General features: G+C 36.0%; 1 pseudogene; it reads right to left on the reverse strand.

The window, feature by feature from the left end:
• Nucleotides 1-22: 22 nt before the first annotated feature.
• On the reverse strand, nt 23-1,225 carry LOC143618520 (ATP synthase subunit a pseudogene; annotated as a pseudogene).
• Between the last annotated feature and the right edge of the window lie 5,240 nt (nt 1,226-6,465).

The following is a 6,465-nucleotide window of genomic DNA, read 5'->3' on the forward strand; positions in this document are numbered from 1 at the left end:
TTCCTTCTCCTCTACAATTCGGTAAAGCGGCTTCGCCTCCTCGCTTTTGTTCAATTATAAATAAATAACCACTTTAATGGAGATTTATAGCATCATTCAAGTAAATACAGATTAAGATCGTAAAAACATAAGCTTGTAATATAGCTACACCTAATTCCAGACCGGTTAATGCAAGAACTATAAATAAAGGACCAAGATCCCCTATAAAATACAAAAGATCATTCATACATAGCATAGTCCAAGCGAACCCACTTAAAATCTTTACTAAACTATGACCGACCATCATATTAGCAAATAAACGTAGTCCTAAGCTTAATGCGCGAAAACAATAAGAAATTAGCTCAAGGAGTACTAAAAAAGGTGCTAATGGCAATGGGACTCCTGCGGGTAATAAGAAGCTTAAAAAATGAAGCCCATTTTTTTGAAATCCCAAAATAAAAATAGAAAATGAGAGACCTAAAGTAATGAGAAAATGACTTGTAACTGTGAAGCTATAAGGTATCATACCCTGAAGATTACAAAATAACAAAAAAGTAAAGGTGACCAAGATGCAAGGGAAAAACTTTTGTTTAACATTTCCAGAAAGACCCCCTATTTGTTCGTTTACCAGGTTCAGCACGAAATCATAAATAAGCTCTACCAAGGATTGCCAAGCATTTGGTACTAAGTTTCCTCCTCCTTTTTTAGTAACAAAATGAATCAGAAGTAGGACCAAACTGAGAGTTAGCAGCATAAACAAAGATGAATTTGTGAATGAGAAATACAAGTTTCCTATCTTCATAGGAATCAATGGGAGAATGGAAAATTGCTCAAGAGGACTGGGTACTACTGTCTTTGCAAATAGATCAACGGTATCTTTAAAGACTTCATCTGTTACTCCGTTTTGGGTTAAATCATCTAACAGGTACTCTAAAAATTCAATATTGTTGCTTTCGCCATGTAAAACTTCGGTCGCAACCATAACATCTTGGGCACTCTTGTTAGTCATCAACTCTGTTAATTTATTGTTTATATCAGACTGAAGCTCTACTACACGTTCACTCGACGGGTTAAGACCTGGGTGATCCTCATAAATTCCATGAGAAGGAGAAGAAACCTTAGTACCGGACGATTGAACACTATAATCGTTAATATACGTTGTGGATTGACTCTCAGTTCTACTATAAGCAATGGAACTTGAGTTCAGACTATCCTCATCAAAGCGAAAGGTGCGTTGGTTTCTCATATGGATTGATTGAGAATAAATGATTCCCCCCATACTTCCTTTTCTCTTTCCACAGGTTAATGTTTACGAGGGCGAACAAAAGTAGCATGTTGTTCAAGAAACTCTGATTGTAAAAGAACAACAGTTTGAACAAGCTATTGATAATCCCAAAGCTCAACAAGAGGAAGAAGAGGCTGCTGCTAATTAGCTAGTGTCAGATACGAATCACAACATCTGTGCGTTCTTAGAAGAAAATTTCTTTGGAAGTGCTATGTTTGGAGGTGTATTTGCATTTTTAAGAAGATCAATGATTTATCATGCTGTATCAACCGATATTCCAGTACATTATAGCATAATCAGACCTTTTTGGGAGACTGCTAAGTATGTTTCTGATGAAAATCATATCGTTTCTGAAGTACAGGTGAAGAAGATAACCATTGATATTGATGTGATACGTAAAGCATTGGGTTTTACTGATACAGTAGATGATAGATGTGAATTCGATCGGGACTTAATAAAGGGATTATTGAGGAGGTTAATGTATAAAGGAGATTTGAACAAGTCTTTTGGGTCAAATATTTGACATGATATGACTTAAGAAAGAGTGGAATCTTCTCAACACTCCTCTAATATGGCTAGGTATGGATAGCGAGCACACTTGGACCTCCTAGCAAGGTTTTACTTGTTCTAGCAAGGTATTTTGCTCTTCGAGCAAAGTTATCTTCTTGAAGTCTTCTTAAGTGTCAATCCGAGCAGGGTTCACTTTGTCTAGCAAGTGTGTTCTTCAAGTCGAGCACAGTTTGTCTACTAGCAAACCCTTGACTAAACCAAGCGTATGAAGCCAAGTAATTGCTTGATAGGTTTCTAGCCATAGTGAATGATCTCAGAACCACTGATTATGCGATGAGTGATTCTGATTTGAACACTAAACTGTTATCATCAATGCCAAAGGAATGGTATACAACTAGTAAGTTCATTCTTCAGAAACCAAACTATGAACAACTCAAGCTTGATGATGTGATTTTCTTTCTTCAAGCTACTAAGATAGAAATGATTGAGAACAAAATGATAAAGGAAGAGAAACCATGTTTCCAGGTGTCAAATGCACTAATTGCACCTATGGGAAACTTGTCCACCAAAAACCAACAACAGATCTATATCATAGAAGAAACTACTAAACATGGTGTTGATACAACAAAATCATTTGTTGGTGGTAGTTCAAGTAACCAAGGAAGCCAGTCAAGGTTTAATGTCCAACTCATAGATGACAATGATTCTGCCTCCATGGCAAGTGGACATTTACCTTATGTTGGTGGAAGCAGTGGTCAAGGAAGTGAAACTCAAGCATTGTTCTCTATGTTTACAGAGTCTTACAATGCATTTGTAGCAAAAAACATGATCCACACAAGTGTCATTCATGATGATTTGGAACAGATTGATGCTGATGATCTAGAAGACATGGACTTAAAGTGGCAAGCTGCAATGCTGGCTCTCTGAAGCAAAAGGCTGTTTAATAGGACTGGAAGGTCTTTAGTGTCTGGTCTAAATGAGAGGATTGGGTTTGACAAGTCTAAGGCAATCTGCTACAATTGCTATCAACTAGGACACTTTGCTAGAGAATGCAATCAGCCAAGAAACTTCCAAGTGAATCAATACCAGAACCAACAGCCAAGAAACCAATATCAATACTAGCAAAATCAGCTAAGAAACAACAATTACAACAAAAACACCAATTTTAACAACAACTACCAGCAGCCACAAATGAACAATCAGCAAGTTGTACCCCAGAACCAGAATTACCAAAGAAACAACCAAAACCCTCCAAATGCTCCCAACAACCCCATCAGATCAATCAAAATCAGCCCAGAAACCAAGGGAATGTAGCACTTTCTGCACAACAAGAAGGGAATTTTGATTGGAGTAATCATGCAGATGACATCACTAGCATTAATGGCAAAATTTGAAAATGAGGCTGAATCTTATTCTTCACAGGTACACTCAAACTCCACACTTAATTTACTTGAAACAATTGATGCATTGAATGTGAAAGTAGGTAAGTTGGAGAGTGAATGCTGTAGAAAACAGAGCATGATTAATGGGTATCAAGCAAGTGATATAATTTATGAAGAAAAGATCAGAAGCCTTGAAGATGACTGTATGAATAGTTATATAACCTAGTCAAGATATATGACTGAAATTGATGGCCTAAAGAAAATGGTTGTTGAAGAAAAGGTGAAGAATACCAAGTTACAAGTTGAAAATGAGTTTCTAAAGAATCTAGTGTCTACTGGAAACATTTGTGGTATTTTGAACAAGATAAGGGAAGAAGATAAGTACAAAGTTGTTCCTCCACCTTTCAACAACAATTATTCTCTCAAGGTTGACAAAGAGAAAAAGGGAGACTTATCTCAATCAATTTAGAGATGTTTTTCAAGACACGAAAGAATTCATTGACAACTACAAAATGGTTGAAGTTAATAAAGATGGAGAGTTTGTTGTGAAGGAAGAAGTAAGGGATGATAAGTCAATTGGTGTGCAAGTTTCTGAAGATGATGTCAATGCAGATGATTTAAACCAAGATGATTTAAGTGACTCTAGTGATCAAATCTCATATGAAGAAATCCAAGCTGCAAAAAAGAAATAGAAGACAGAAGAAACCTGATTCAATTGATAACCTACCTGATCTACCTAAGATGATTCCCAAGATGATTAAAAATCATGATAAGATGAGAAGAGAACATGTGTCTTTTGACATATGTGAAAGGTCAAAGGTGAGTTACAATGCTATTAGGCCACCAAGCAAGATTGTTTTGAAAAAGATAAGTGACAATAACAAGAAAAAGGCAAATGAAACAATGATTTATGAAAACTTCATTCCAGTATACCCTGTTTTCTCTACTCATGAAGTGTTTGACATTGGAGAAGATGAAACCATTGAAGAGTATGAGAAAAGACAGTCAAGACACAAGGGAAATTTGGATGAAGAGCCTATGAATATGACGAAAATCATCTTTGTGAAAAGCAAGACTGAAAGACAAGACATCAAAATTGAAGAGTTTGTACCTTTTTCAATTGATTTTGATGGTTTAAAAACTCAGAAAACACTTGGGATCAGACCACCTAGACCAAGTGAGAGATTCAAGAAGGGAAATTCTCATGAAAATTTCAAAGAAAAGGTATGGTGTAAAAAGTGTGATGAATATGGTCACCATACTGATTCTTGTAATGAAAGGTTCACCTTCAAACCCTTTCATGTTCCAAATGAAACAAATTTTGGTCAAAACTTTGAACTTTACTAACAAAAGTATGATGAATACTTGGGAAAAGGAAAGGTATGTGATAAGGATACAGTGAACAAGAATGAGCAAAAGGTTGATAACAGTGTGAAAAATGATGGGAAGAATGAAGAGAAACCAAAGAAGAATTTGACTAATCAAGTCAAAAGAAGTAACCTTCCTATCAAAACAGAAACTGCTATGAAAAGGAACATCCAGCCATTGAGAATTGTCCCCAATCAAGACTCAAGATCAGTTAAATATGATGATTCTCAAAATCTCCAAACAATGGAAAGAAAGGGAACAAGGGTGTCTTCTCTAGAAAGAAACCAAAAGAATTGACTGGTGATGAAAAGTTCCTATTGAAGCATGGGTTTGAACCTCATGGGTTTCTTTGGAAATCAAGTGGTGAAGTTCAAGAGAAAAAGAATGTTGATGCAAGAGATTTTTCAAGTACAAAGGATTATGTGGTGTAAGATTGCAAAAGCATAATTTCGTTATGAGCAAAGATCAAATGAGAATGATGTGAAAAGCCCAACTAACAGTGGCTATGATTCAGAAGAATCTGATGACTGTGAACTCATTTATGAAGATTCTAAGCCTATTCCCATCACATCCAATGCATAAATTGTTATTGATACTAATGATTTGCAAGTTGATTCAGTTTGCAGTTCATCACCCAACTGATTAATTTCTTTGATTTGTGCAGGAACAGTCCACTCCACTGAATGAAGTATGGTACATGGATAGTGGATGTTACAGGCACATGACTTGGGACAAGAGGTCACTTGTTAATTATGAAGAGAAGTTTGAAGGACCAGTAGCTTTTGGAAGTGATGAGAATGGTGGAAAGATAGTTAGAAAATAAATCATGACCAATGGAAAAGTTACCTTTGACAATGTCTTTTATGTGGAAGGATTACAATATAACCTTTTGAGCATCTCACAAATGTGTGATAAAGGTTATAAGGTTGGGTTGATGACTCTCACTGTTTTATTCTCAAACCTGATTTTGTGATTTCTCCAGATATGATTATGATGATGGCACCGAGAAATGGCAATTTGTATGAACTAAATATGAAAGATGTTGTTTTAAGGGGTGTTACATGTTTTGTATCCAAACCCACTGAAAATGAAACTAAATTGTGGCATAGGAAACTTTGTCATGTCAATTTGAAGAATATGAACAAACTAGTCAAGGGTGAGCATGCTATTGGTTTACCCAATAGGGAGTTCAAGTTAGATGAAAGTTGTATCTCATGTCAAAAGGGCAAGCAGCACAAGTATTCACACAAGACTAAACTCATCAACACAATTGATCAAGTGCTTGAGATGCTTCACATGGTTCTTTTTGGTCCTGTGAGTGTACCAAGTATTGGAAATAAGAGATATTGTCTTGTGATCATTGATGATTTCTCAAGATATACTTGGGTTTATTTCCTAAGTACAAAAGATGAGACTGCTGAGTTGATTAAGGATTGTGTGACCAGGATTGAGAATCAGTTGGATGCAAGGGTGAAGGTGATGAGAAGTGATAATGGAACAGAGTTCAAGAATGGAGTTACAGAAGAATTCTGCAATGAGAAAGGAATACTTTAACAATTCTCTGCTCCTAGAAATCATGAACAAAATGATGTTGCAGAAAGAAGAAACATAACACTCATAGAAGCTACAAGAACCATGCTACCAGATGCTTTCCTACCTGTCACTTTTTAGACAGAAGCAATTAATACAGCTTGCTATGTTTTGAATAGAGTGCTTCTCAACAAAAGTCAAGATAAAACTCCTTATGAGATTCTTTTTAAAAGAAAGCCCTACATCAAGTTTCTCAAGCCATTTGGATGCAAATGTACTCTTTTGAACACCAAGGATTATCTCAACAAGTTTCAAGCAAAATCCTTGGATTTCTCCTTTGTTGGTTACTCTACACACTCAAAGGCCTACAGAGTATATGTCAAAGATCATTTGAGTGTGATTGAATCTTCA

The sequence above is a fragment of the Bidens hawaiensis genome, unplaced genomic scaffold (genome assembly GCF_021521415.1).
Source record: "Bidens hawaiensis isolate Kalapana, Puna unplaced genomic scaffold, B.hawaiensis_p1.1 tig00083400_1, whole genome shotgun sequence".
Taxonomy (NCBI): Eukaryota; Viridiplantae; Streptophyta; class Magnoliopsida; order Asterales; family Asteraceae; genus Bidens; species Bidens hawaiensis.